The following is a 14,493-nucleotide window of genomic DNA, read 5'->3' as shown; positions in this document are numbered from 1 at the left end:
ACATGTATCCACGGAAACATGTACATATTTAAGAGAGCCAAATTCAAGAAGATGTGTGACATCCATTTGCCATAGGTGAAGAGGTTGCAAACCTCGAGGATTTACTCCTATAGTAGGCTGTGGCAATAATGTCAAACAATTTTTGCATTGCAATACAATGCGTCGAGCTTGTTCTTTAGTGATTTTAAATTTTATTCTCAGCATTTGGGAATTTACATGAAATTTATTGTGAAATTCTTGAGCCTGTAAAACTTTGTCTTCATTTGAAAAAATAAGTACAGTTTGAGTATGAAAATCTGCAATAGCATTGCCTTCAGCAAGCGGTCCAGGAAGTCCTGAATGAGCTCCTATGTGGGTTGCATAGAAGGAACATTTTCAGTTCCAAATATATTGTTGTAACTTAGCCAATAATAAAAGAATAGTAGATTGTCCCTTAATATGTCCTACACATTCAAGGCTATTAAGTGTCTGTACCACATATAAGCTATCTGAAATTAAGTTAAATGGAGTGGAATCATAGAGCATAAATACTTGAATCACTGTCAAAATCTCTACTGCCTGTGCTGATGAATGGGGAAAAAGAAAAGTTTGTGGATCTGAGCCTTGGATCCCATGACAACACTTTTTTTTTCAAGGCACACAGGAAATGCCCCTGGGGTGGGTAAAATTTTTTGCCCATGGGCTAACCTTGAGTTTCTTCTGTCTGTCAAACTTTCCCTTCTCTATAAGATATGGCGGTGGAATAGGAGAGGGAGGGGGAGGAGCGGAAGGTTCAGGATGTTTCTTTTTACTGTTATAAGACATTTGGAACCTGTGCTAAGATTCTAACAAGGCTTCTTACTCCTTATCTCTTTCTGGTGGAATAGGCCATGTCTCTTGTTCCTCGGAGGAATCGGAGGAGTTGCTTTCAGAGGACTCCTCGTCCCTGTGAGAATCTGCCTGTTGACCTTGCTCTGAAATCTCTTCTTTTGCTTCCTCTAAAGCATTAGAGCCTTCAGCCAGAACTTGACTATACCTCCCTTTTTTATCTGTCAGGCATGCTTTAATTAAACTCCAGATAGCCAATGTCCCAGGTGGGAGAGCCCCTTCGGCATTGGCCTTAAGAAGATCCTGACCGAGACGTTTCCACTGAGAAATATTAACATATCCTTTTTCCAAAAACCATGGGGCTATCGCTTTAACTGTGCTAAAAAAATTTTCTAAAGTGGCTGCTTTCACTTTCACTCCTCCCTTAGACAGAATGTTACAAAGAGCCTCTTTGACCTTCATGGTAGCAACCTTAGACCCCATGATAAGTTTTACTTTGTTACAAACTCCTACACCCCTATCGTCGCAACACCTGCGAGCTTATCGTTGCAACACCTGCGAGCCTATAGTCGCAATTACCTGCGAGCTTATCGTCGCAATTACCTGTGAACTTTGACAGCTGTCCCTCACTTATCCGCGAGCCTAATCTTATTTGTCGCTTACCTGCAAACTTTTTGTTACATTGTTTTTCTTCTCGGGTTTCGGCGCCACTTATCGTCCCCTAAGACTCCGACCCGCAGGGGCTTAGAGAACGACACAGACACCTCTTCAGCTGAAATATGAATTCTTCTTTAATGGATCCTTAATATGTCTCAATATGTCTCTTCTAATATGTCTCTTAATATGTCTGACAATGCGTACAACAAGCACAATATATATCAGCATCATAATCCCTCCCTCTATTCCCTACCAACCCCAAGCTTCCACAGCTAGGGCATGCACACTTCTGACTCTCTCATAGGCAGGCTGGTGGCAGCATGAGGCTTTGCGTCACTGATCATTCTGCAGGCACATAGCATGGCACACTGCGCATGCTCAAGGAGACGTCCATCTTGTGAGTCTCATGACTTGGCTGCAAGCCTAGGCGCCATCTGGAATCCATGCTGGCAACAAGCCTGGGTGCCATCTCGGTCCAGCCGAGTGGGCCCCGACAGTGTTGTGTGGAAAGTAGTACTTGCAAGCAATGAACTTGGATATGTGTCTAAATTATTTCTAAGAAAAGCATTTAATGTGCTCCTTGGCTCCAGCTGACTGCTTCTAATAAAATGCAGGAAGAGATAATTACTTAAAATGGTTAAGTGAAAAGAAGTCAAGATTTAAAGATTCAAAAAATATATGCCTATCAGTACTGAAAAATGAGATAACATGTCCAGGAAAAAGGAGTAAGAGTATAGCCAAACATCCTTTTAATAAGATTAGTGTGGAAGTGAATCAAAGACTTAATCAGTTTCCCCTGGAGGAAAACATGCCAGTTTGAAATGATAAAAAAGAGACAAATCAAGACTTAGTAGCACATGCCTATAATTATAATACTTAGGAGGCTGAGACAGGAGGATCACGGATTTGCAGCCAACTTTGGAAAATTATTGAGGCCTTCAGTAACTCAGAGAGACTTCAAAATAAAAGATAGTCAATTTTATTTTTTATTTTATTTATTTTTTGGCGAGTCTGGAGATGGAACCCAGGAGAATTCTACCTCTGAACTACACCCTCTGCCCTATTTTTTTTATTCTTTATTTTGAAACAGGTTCTCACTGAGTTGCAGAGAGCTTCACTAAGTAGCTGAAGCTGTCTGCGAACTGTGATCCTCCGGTCCCAGCCTCCCGAATGCTGAGATTACAAGCGTGTTCCACCACACCCGAAAAAAGTGCTGTGGGAGTAGGTTAGAGGTAGATTGTCTTGGTGGTGGCAGGAAAGAGATAGAGATAGATATAGAGATAGAGATAGAGATAGAGATAGAGAGAGAGAGAGAAGGAGAAGGAGAAGGAGAAGAGAAGGAGAAGGAGAAGGAGAAGGAGAAGAAAGAATAAGAATAAGAATAAGAATAAGAATAAGAATAAGAAGAAGAATAAGAAGAAGAAGAAGGAGAAGAGGAGGAGGAGGAGGAGGAGGAGGAGGAGAAAGAAAAAGAGATAATGAGAGTATGAATGGAATTAAAGAAAATTGTTAGACTTCTTGAATTTAGATTTGATAAAAATGGGTCTACTGAATTATTTGGATGAGGAAATGTTATATTTTTCCTCTACTATTTTTAGTCCTTTATTCTTCTTTTGGGATAGAGTCTCACTGTGTTCCCTAGGCTGTCCTTGAACTTTTCTGCTCAAGTAATCCTCCTGTCTCAGTCTCCTGAGTGGCTGGAACCATAGGTTAGTGCCACCACACTTAGCTCAGTGGCTAGTATGTAACAAACCACCATCCACCTGATATAGGATAATGAATGGATACAAAAATACTCTTGGCCCTTGTGGATCTTATAGAGAAGGAAAACATAAAAGTATAACTGAGATAATGCAAAGAAGGAAAAATACAAAGTTAAATTCAAACAATAATAGCCTCTTAATCCTATATTGTGGGGATATGTCCTTAAAGATGTGATGTATGTAGGAAGAAGTCAATGCAGTGATAATGCAGGGCAGGGAGGAGCATAAACAGAAAGAGGGGACAACTTATTCCAAATACCTGTGGTCGAGGGAAGAGGTCTAGAGTGGTCTAAAAGAGCTAGTAAAAATAGAATGGAATGAGAGTGACAGTAAAGCTGCATAGAGCTCTTTGGGATTGCATTAATATTTACTAACTAGTTAAAGCTATAAATTTATGGTCAAGATCTTCTTTAAGCCTTTAAATTCAGCTAATAGCCCCAACATTCTACTCATAAATCTAGTATTTTGTAGCATTTTTGTGGTACTAGGGATTAAACCCAGGGACATTTTACCTCTGTGCTATGTTCCCAGCCCTATTTTTCATTTTTTATTTTGAAATAGGGTCTCACTAAGTTGTGGAGGCTCTCACTATGAAGCTAAGACTGGCCACAAACCTGTAATCCTCCTGTCTCAGCCTCCCAAGTACTGGGATTACAAACATGCACCACCATGTTCAGATCATATTTTAAAGATAACTTTCATAACTGGGTGTAATGGTATATGTTTATGATCCCAGTTCTTGGGAGTTGAGATTGCAGGTTCAAGGTTAGCATCATCAACTTAGGGGACTCTCAGCAACTTAATGAGACCCTGTTTCAAAGACAAAAATAGGGACTTCTGGGAAGATGATGACCAAGAAAAGCAGTATTTATGAGTCCTGCTAAAACTCAATCTCTGTTGCCACAAAATCAGCACTTTTTCATAGCCAGAAAACACCATCAGCAGAGAAATAAAAAATGTAAACACAAGGGACAAAGAAAAATAAAGACTAGAAGAACAACCAGAGACTAGAAATCAAGCCTGCAATGTGGCAGCAGAGCTGTGCCAGCTCCATCTTCCCTCACAGCACCAGGATCCAGAGAGGAAAGGTGAACAAGTTGCTGAGGTGAGCAGCTGCAGATCATTCAGGTGCAATTCAGCAGTTCTTTCAGTGCAATGAATGTCTAAAAATCCCAGTGGCCAAGCTCAACACACCTTCCAGGGACTCAAAACGAAGCTCAAAACCTGAAAAGAAATATGCCAACCTCACAGCCGAGGGCGTGTCAGTGGCATCACATTGCCAGCATCGACAGCAATTTCACTGAGCCCCACCGCAGCTCTAGATCTGCGCGCACAATAACCGGGAGTGTAATTGTGGCCCCTAAAAGAGAAAGCTCTGTACTGCACTCCCAGGGACTTGCGTAGCTTTGATAATCTCCTTGGGGAAGATATTTTGCAGTCCAACATAGTGAAGGAATAGCAGTGGCAGAGATACCACACTCTAGTCACAGCTCCCCATGGGAAAACACCCAGCCTGGAACCCCCACAGTCTCGTGCAGCCTCGATTAATTTCATGGGTATGAGACTTTGTGATACAACCCAGTAAAAGAGTAGTGGTGGCTGAGATAACAACAGACTTGAGATACAGAGCACCCTAAGTGAAATTGTTGTGACCCAGGGAAGGCACAAACTTCTGAAATCATGGGAAAGAGGAAGAACAATAGAGCAATGAATGCCCACCACCCCATATTATCAGAACCTGATAACACAGAAATTCAGAGATCTCCAGAAGATCAAATCAGGAGTATAACTGTAGAAATAATACAGGACTTTAAAAAAGAATTTAGAGAGTGTCTAAAAGGAATAAAGGAAACAATCATTTAAGTAAAGGCCTCAATTCAAAGTATAAACAATCGATTAGACCACATGGAGAATAGAATCACATTCCTAGAAGTGATCACTCCAAAAACAAATGCATAATTTCTAAATTAGAAAAAAAATTGGACAGCAGGAATCTGACATTGAAGAAATATGGGCACATTTTAAGAGAGCTAACCTAAGAATAATCAGAAAAGTGGAGGAAAAAGAAGGTGAAGCCAAAGGGATCAATAATCTCTTCAAAGAAGTAATAGCAGAAAAATTTCCAAACACAGAGCAAGAGGTTGATACACAGGTCCAGGAAACTTAGTAGAACTCACTTTAGACAGTATCAGAGAAGAGGATCCCCACACCACATAATTGTCAAAATGACCAATGTGGAAGCCAAGCAGAGAATCTTAAAGGCAACAAAAACAAAAGCCCAAGTGACATTCAGAGGCAAACGAATTAGAATCACTCCAGACTTCCCAAACCAAGTCATGAAAGCCAGAAGAGCTTGGAGTAACATATTCCAAACTCTGAAAGAAAACAACTTCCAGCCAAAAATGTCCTACCCAGCAAAACTATCTACCAAATTAGATGGGGAAATAAGAAGCTTCCATGACAAACAGAAACTGAAGGAACTTATGTTTTCAAAACCAGCGCTAGAGAAAACACTACAAAGATGAAATAGGTGATACACACCAGAACCAGAGAAACAAGATTTTCCATCCAGCAGAAGACTAAGCAAAGGAGAATTTATTCATGCATTTATAGCTTAAAATCTTTGGAGATTCATTATTTATTTCAGTCTTTTACCTATTTCTAAATTGTATTGTTTGCTTTTATTATTGCTCATTTTTAGGATTTCTACTTGGAATATTAATATACCTTCAGATATAGCATTTGGAAATATTTTATTCCATTCTATCAGTAACTTTTAACTGTTTACATTGTCTTTGGATGTACAATATTTTTCTATTTTTAATGAAGTTTGTTTGTTTATTCTTTTGTTGCCTGTGCCTTTGAAATCACATCCAAGAAATCACTGCCAATTTCTGTTGTGAAGTATTATGACTCAGGTTTTCTTCTAAAAGTTTATAGTTTTAAGATTTACATTTAGGTATTTTATCTATTTTGAGTTAATATTTGTATGTGGTGTTAGGTAAGGGTCCAATTTTATTCTTTTTCATGTAATTATTTTCAACAATATTTAGTAAAAAGATTATTATTTCCTTCAGCAAATGTTCTTGGAAACTTTGCCAAAAATAACTTGACCATATATGGAAGAATTTATTTCTAGGCTTTTTTATTTTACACCACTGGCTTATATATCTGCCTTTATAGCAGTATTACACTGTTTCAATTATTGTAGCTCTATGAGGTTTGAAATCAGAAAATGTACATCTTCTAGCTTTGTTTCTTTTTGAGATTGTTTTGGGAATTTAGAGTTGATATTTCATGTTAGGATAGATTTTTTCTGAAAAAAAATAAATGTACGATAGTTTTATTTAAAAAAAAAGAAAATATATCCTCTGGTAAGAAAGAAAGCAAAAATAAATACTGAAATGTTATATCTAAGTGATAAAAAGTTTGATATCAGACAAATGAATCTGCTATGAGAGATTATCATTATTAATTTTGGATAAATTGCTATAATATTAAATGTCAACCACTAAGCCAAGCATGGGAAGGAGGGATGGGGAGGGAATGGGGTGGGGATTGGGTAGGGTCTAACTGGGCAATGTGTGCATGTATGTCTACACAAGTTTTTATCCCATTATAATGTATGAATACAGTGCACCAATAAAACATTTATAAAAGATAAAAATAAATAAATAAAACAGGGCAGAGTGTGTAGCTCAGATGTAGAAAATTCCTGGTTTCAATGCCGGTAACACACACACACACACACACACACACACACACACACACGCACGCACACTTACATTTGTTCTTTAACTCTTAATAATAATTTTATTTGTGCAATATAATTATATATCATAGTAAGATTCACAGTGATACAATGCTATATCCACCCAGAATTTCTTCATGTGTTTCCCTCCTAACTCAATCCCACCACCCCTTCCTCCCTCCTTATACATGCTAATAATTATTAGCAATAGTTTCCTATATTAATGTATTATTTTTCATCCTAAATATACTTTGAAATTTAATAAATCTGATTCTCTTCTCATATACTTCAAATGCTTGACAAGACAATCTTGCAAACCTAACAAGCAAAGTGTCTCACAATATTTATTGGGTCAAAAATTTGTGACCATAATATGATCACAGATTAGGGAATTTATTCAAAAATTACAGACCTGGGTGCTATTTCCTGAATTAATTTACTCAAATGAGAGTTTAACATGTGGAACTACTTCTAATTACCTGAATCTGACCTGATAGGTCAATGATGAACCCTAAACCCATTCTTTTTTTTTTTTTTGTGGTACTGGGGATGGAACCCAGGGGCATCCTACCTCTGAGCTACAACCCCAGCCCTATTTTTTATTCTTTATTTTGAAATAGAGTCTCACTGAATTACAAAGGACCTAAGTAGTAGCTGATGCTGTCTTCAAACCACAGTCCTCTTGTCTCAGCCTCCCAAATGCTGGGAATACAAGCATGTGCAATTATATCTGGATAAATCTATGCATTTAAAGTAGGATAAAGGTTTGCAGCCCTAGACATTACATATATTTTTATGTCTCCTTGGTTTTCTAATATTCATATAACTGGATTCAAATTTTATCACATATTTTTAAATTTTTATTGGTGTATTATATTCATACATCATATTGGGGTAAAAAACTTGTGTGTACATACATGTACACATCACTGATTTAACCCCTACTCAGTTCCTACCCCATTTCCTCCCCATCCCTCCTTCCCTTGCTTGGCTTAGTGGTTGACTTTGATATGTTTAAGTACATTGTGTGTTTTAGATCCCCCTCCTTTCTCCTCCTTTAGGTTGCCTTGTTTGCTCCTCTATAGGATTTCCTTTTTCATCTAGAGTCCCTCCTATGACCCATTTCTCCCTAACTCTCACATATTAGGGAAAGCATCTGATTTCTTATTTTTTGTGACTGACTAATATCACTTAGCATAATGTCCTCCATTTCCATCCATTTCCCTGAAAATGATGTAATTGAGTTTTTTTTTTTGATGGCTGAGTAAAATTCCATTGTGTACATATCCCACAGTTTTGTAATCTATTCATCTGTTGATGGACATCTTGGCTGGTTCCATAGTTTGGCGATGGTGAATTGTGCAGCTATGAACATAGATACACATGCATTAGTTTGGTAGTTTAGTTTCCTATCTTTTGGGCAGATACCCAGAAGTGGTACTGCTGGATCAAATGGTAGATTTGTTATCATATTATTTGAAAAGATGGAATTGCATACTACTCTCTACAGTCTCTAACCGCACATACAAAAGCCTTAGGAACCACTAAAACAATCCTTTTTTCTTCCCTACAAAAAATGGTAAGTTATTGAGGGTTTAAGCAATACCATTTGGTGATCAGGTTTTCATTTTGGGGGAAATATTATTATAACTGCCGAATGGAGAAGAAATAGGAAAGGTGTGAAGTGAGTGACAGAAATAATTTAGGAATTTTTTTTGCAATATTGGGAATAAAACTCTGGGCCTCTGGTATGCTAGAAAAATGCTTTATATCTGAACTACATCCCTAGATTTGTGTGTGTGTGTGTGTGTGTGTGTGTGTGTGTGTGTGTGTGTGTTACTGGGGATGTAACCCAGAGACATTCTAATTCAGAGCTACATCCCAAGCCATATTTTTTATTCCATATATATATATATATATATATATATATTTTTTTTTGGTGGTACTGGGGTTCCTGGAAGCCCTTCTACCTCTGGGCTACACTCCCAGACCTATTTTTATATTTTTATTTAGAAACAGGGTCTCCTAAGCCAGCTCACGCGTCTGGCTTCGAACCTGCGCGATCCTCCTGTCTCCACCTCCCAAGCGCGGGGATTACAAGCATGCGCCACCACGCCCGGCTTTATTCTTTATTTTGAAACAGGCTCTCAATGAGTTCCAAAGGGCCGCACTAAGTAGCTGAGGCTGTCTGTGAAGCACAATCCTCCTTTCTCAGCCTTCCAAATGCTGGGATTAAACATGTGCCAACATGCTCGGCTCATCCTCAGATCTTAAGGAGTCTTTTGTTGTAGTAGAACTGAGACATAATGAAGTAGGTTGATGATTGTTATACTTTGGATCTCAACCCCCCCACCTCATGCAATGTAGCAATGTTCAGCAATGAAATAATTAAATTATGAATGTTCTAAACTCATCAGTAGATTATGACTGATTGGGCTCTCTATATGTCACTGATTATCTCTCTTTCCTCTCTCTCTGTCTCTTTTTCTGTTCTCTCTCTCTCTCTCTCTCTCTCTCTCTCTCTCTCTCTCTCTCTCTCTCTCTCTCCTGGCTGCTAAAAGCTGAGCAATTTTCCTTCACCATGCCCTGCTACTGATACTGAGTTTTTACCAGGTCCTTGGTTTATATGGGGTTGAAGAATTAAATCTGCAAACACCAGGAAAGTGAAAGTAGAAAGTTTATTCCAAAAAAGCAAGAAAGCCAGGTGTGGATTCACACACTTGAAATCCTAGTACTTAGAAGGCTGAGACTGGAGGATCTCAGGTCCATGACTAACCTCAGCAACTTAGGGAGGCTCTCCTCAACTTAGTGAGACTTTGTTTCCAAACAAAATAATAAAATAGGGTTTGGGGTATAGTTTAGAGGTAGAGTGCCACTGGGTTTCATCCCTAGTATCACATAAAAAAGAGCAAGCCAGCAGGGAAAGCATATTATCCATGGGGATCTTGGCAGAATTTGGAACCTAGCAGGGCCTTCTGGCCCTACTGGAATGTAGCCCAGAACAAAACACTGTCAATTGTACACTACCTTTTCCCAAAGTCCACTTTATTCATCAAAGAGAGTAGGGGATTTATATCTCCCATGAAGGGGAGGGATCTCAAGGGGTAACCAATATTTATGCTGGGCATAGGGCTTTCTATATGTTTCTGTATGTTTCTATATGTTTTTTTTCCCTTTATACTGGCAGTACTGGGGATGGAACCCAGGGACATTCTACCTTTTAGCTACAACCCCAGACCTATGTTTTATTCTTTATTTTGAAAAAAGAGTTTCATTGAGTTCCAAAGGGCCTCACTAAGTAACTGAGGATGGCTGTGAACCAGGATCTTCTTGTCTTAGCTCCCAAATGCTGGGATTACAAGAATTTGCCACCACACCCAGATCTGTATATATGTTTAAAACCCCTTTGTGTAGACATCCACTAAAGAAAGTCCCTGTCTTTCATTTTGTTTCTTCACTTAGTTATTTTGTTCATCTATAGCCATTAATTCCCCAGAGTTGTTATACTATTTGTTCTGTATGTTTATCCTTGTTCTGTATGTGGCAGCAGTCTGTGGGTCGATGGATAGATCACATGTGTATTTAGTTCTTGACATCTTGGCTCCATTTGTCTACATTCAATTATCCATGTTCCTGTCCAATGAACAACGTAGTACTACCTTCCTTCATAAGGGCTTAAGGATTTTTTTAACCTTTGTCTCCTAGGAATCTCATTCACTCACTGCCTAACCAATACCTAACTCCTTACTGCCCTGATATTTCTTTCTTAGCATAGTGAAGGAAAGAAAGTTGGTTTCTGCTAACCTCTGAAACCCTAAGCCAAAATAAATCTTTCCTCATCTAAGCTGTTTTTCTCAAATATTTTGACCACAACAACGAAAAGCTGACTAGTATAATAAATACTGTTGGAGATGGAGGAAACAACAAATTTTAGTCATTTTGTGGGCAAAATCATTTGGACATAGTGATGGAGTGTAAAGGAAGTAAGAAAGAAGAAATATATAGAATGATGCCCAGGTTTCTGGTGTGTGTGACTGGATGAATGTTGACACTAATTGCCCAGATAAAAGGCAAAGGAGGATAGCAGGGTTTTTAATGTTTGTTTTGCTCTGCTTTACAGGTCTTGGCAAGGAAGGGAAAAGAAAGTGAATTCAGTCTGGGCATAATGAATAAAAGTACACATAGAGAAGCACACAGTGGAGATATTCAGTAAACATATGGAAATGCATTTCTGGATAATCCTTGGATTCTAACTATGTCTATAGTATACAGAACTTTCCACAGCAATATTATCATAATCTTCGTTTTTAAAGGCTTTCTACCTGGTCTGTATTTCACAAAAGAAACTTGTAATATGCAATGAGTTCAAAATAAATGTCAGCATCACAGCTGCTGTTCTAATCTTGGCCATAACGATCTCATGTTGGTTGGTGATGGTATTTAAAAAATGCCACCGCACTGATAGATTCAGGGTTGTGCTCATGTTTAGGGAATGCTGTGTATTTATCTGGACCAATAGTCAGATGCACACTGTTTATATGAATTAATTTAGTTCTGATTTTTGTGCCCTGTTACTCTGTTTAATGATGCTAAACTATTTAGAAGCAGTTGTTAAATAATAAATCTTTAAGCTTGAATGTCCTGTTTACAGTCAATTGATTTCTACCTTCAGGAGATGGGAAATTAATGAACTTTACCCTTTCTGTGACAACAGATTTCACTCAATTTTTCTCAAGGTTTGAAGAACTCCTTGTATATTTTTCAGTTAGTTGGAACTTCATAATGATGTTTTAAACTTAGAGAATCTTTGTTTTTCAAGGCATGGGCTTATGGCTTGTGAGCTTTCCTAGTACTCTTCATGTAGACAGTAGCTTGAGTGAACTTTTTGTCTATGTTTCCTTTCTTTTCCCAAGTCCAACAATCAAATATGCATTTGGAACTGTTTGTGGCAGTTTTCTTTCTTCTTTTATTTGTTTTGTCTAGAATCTCTTTGGGTATTTGAAAGGATACAATACTAAAAATAGCTGTATCCAAAGTGAAATTTCATGATACTATGCTAATTATTTTGATTTCTATTCAGCTGTGGGAAACCACTCATGTGTTATATTCAAACTCTTTTTCTGACTACTGAAAATGAGAATATAATAATTATTCATCAACTACCACCAGTACTTTTCTGAAATATAATGTATTGCTACTCATAGTCAATATAATGCAATTTTGAATAATTAATTGGAAGGTATGCCCATAATATCAAGAATATTTTCTTTTATATTTGGAAATAGTACAGGAATACTTTTAGACTTCTTAACATGAAAATATTTTATGGGCCTGGTTACATAGCTAGTCTTGGCCTTGAGAGTAAATTTCTCACTAATAATAGATGATGAGTAACTGTAAGTATTCCATGTCTAGTAACCTAAATTTGCTCTTCCCAAATGATGAGTGGTGTTCAAAAATTGAAAGATAAACCATGATAGCATTAAAGAGTTCATCCAATTGTTTGTATTATAGTTTCTACGAACCAGAAAAGGGCAGCAAAGTGCCTTTTGGTTATTTAGGACATTGTTCACTAAGGACACTCAAGGTTAAGGTGATTCCAATAAAATTTCAATTACTTATAATGAATAAAGCCAGAAAATATGGAAATCTGTATCAGAAACAAATAAAACGAACAAAGTGGTTCTTAAGAATGGCAATCCAGAGGATAAAATAAAAAAGACATAAGGCATGAAGTACATAATACCAGAACAGTCTCAGGAAGTGGAGGAAAAGATCCACATGAGACTGTAATTAATAAAATAGACCACTCTGTGTGGTATCAACATTATAACACAGGCTTAAATTTTTATTTTATTCCCATAATCATAAGTAATTATCCCTGTAACAGGTATAGATGAAAATACAGAATATGAAAGGAAGCAGGTCAAATGAATTAGAACACTGCTTATGCAACTAATAGGTGCCTTCCAAGGCTGAATAGTATGCTTGACACTGGGCCATTTGAAACCCAATAGGTAATCAGGCAAAACAAGACAAAAATGGGCAATGGTTTATCATGGCTGTTTACTGAAACTATACAGATAAGACAACTGTGAACTCAGATATCTCAGGAATGAAAATTAGCTCATATTACACAGGTATATATCTTTTAAACAGGTATATACCTGCCTAGTAGGGGAATTGAGCAATACCAGAAAAATATGAAGGTTAGATAATGTCTTATGAATTATATATTTCATGCACAGTTAACACAAGCAGTATTGAGTGTGAAGTGTTTAAACAAAAATATCCCAAGGTATTTTGTCTTGGTTGTTGGTGGACTTTATTTCTTTGGGTTTTCAAGAAAATATCAGGGCATGTATAAAATGAAAAGCTTTTAAATTTGGATTTGAAGTATGAAGAAACTTCTAGCCAAAGTGAGTATAAACTCTTTTACCATCTAATCATTTTCAGTGTGTTCATAACTATGAAGTGCTTTGGGGAAATAATGCAGTTATTACATAGTTCATGGACACAAAATACTCAGGTTAAGGAAATATATTTATCTTCACCCCTCAGTCTTCTTTCTTTATCCAAGATTAGCATGTGTACTGAATCTTTTATCCTATGGCAATAGAAGATACCACTAATCAATTATGGCATGTTTCTCCAATGACCTAAAATTTTCTACACACCTCTCAATATAGTGCTTCAGGTAACTATTTTAAATTGTTTGTGTTGGAACATGAAATGGAACCTATTTAGTATATTGCTTCTAAAGTGTTAGGAAAATAATTAGAAATAACCCATAGAAAGGTTTGATTACCTTCTTGCTCATTTTTAGAAATGAGCAAGCAGGTGATCAAATTTCTTAGAAATTCTTTCCATTATACTTTTGAACATATACAAGTAATTGATACTGAAAATATACTATTTAGCATATGCCAGAAGCTGGAAAAACTCAATACTTTAATTTTAAATGTAATGGAATTTTATTTTTCTATTATTTGAGTTATAGCATCCTTGCCACTAGCCACTAACCATCAGCATCAGTGGAATCAAGATTCTTCAAACCCAACTTTTTTTCCAGCCCTACCATAGTCAATAGCCTCACACTTTCTGAAGGCCCACTGAGGAGAAATCTCTATACTGCTCATATCTGAGAAGAATAAAGAGCTGAATTTATCTAGCTTATCTAAATTCAATGAAGACTTCTATCTCAGCAGTTTTGTACAGGATGAATACAAGATGATGATGTTTAAAAAATCAGAATCCCTCACTTCAAAACTGTTCCACAAAAAGTTATACACCTATTCAAACCATGCAATGGGAACAAAAATGTTTTTGGAATTCTTTTTTGGGAATTCTTTCTGGCTTATACTGTGTGTGCAAATAAGCCAAATTATTAAACACTGTCTTATAATATGTTCTTTGAACACAAATTGACAATGTACCATTTAGTCATATTTTATTTTTAATGCTTTTCGTTCTAAGAGATTTTTGGTAGCTTCTAAAAAGTTAAGTCATTTTTGA

Source organism: Muscardinus avellanarius (assembly GCF_963383645.1).
Source record: "Muscardinus avellanarius genome assembly, chromosome: X".
Lineage (NCBI taxonomy): Eukaryota > Metazoa > Chordata > Mammalia > Rodentia > Gliridae > Muscardinus > Muscardinus avellanarius.
Note: the sequence above shows the minus strand (reverse complement) of the source record.